Raw genomic sequence first — 353 nt, 5'->3', positions numbered from 1 at the left:
GGCGTCGTGGTCATATACCTACCCTGTTTGTGTGTACAGGGAGGGGCTACGTTCAGCGCCAATTACCGTAGGTAGCCCTGTAGATGTGCAAAAGATTTCCTGCAAGTATAACTCGCGATGACCTCATTATATATTTTGTTTATGCTCAACGTGGCAAATGTCATTATTTAAAACATTAACAGATCATTTATACGTATAGTTCCTGCCTTCCTCTCATTTTTGTCGTGGGGGCGAAATTATATTTCCTGCAGCCTACTAGGAGCCCACCTTTCTCAACCGGTGTTCAGTTAATTCTTTACGCACAGCTCTGGTTTCGCCCATAGCTCAGCAAAACAAGATCCAGCAAGTTGATC

Source organism: Alosa sapidissima, chromosome 6, assembly GCF_018492685.1.
Source record: "Alosa sapidissima isolate fAloSap1 chromosome 6, fAloSap1.pri, whole genome shotgun sequence".
NCBI lineage: Eukaryota > Metazoa > Chordata > Actinopteri > Clupeiformes > Clupeidae > Alosa > Alosa sapidissima.
Note: the sequence above shows the minus strand (reverse complement) of the source record.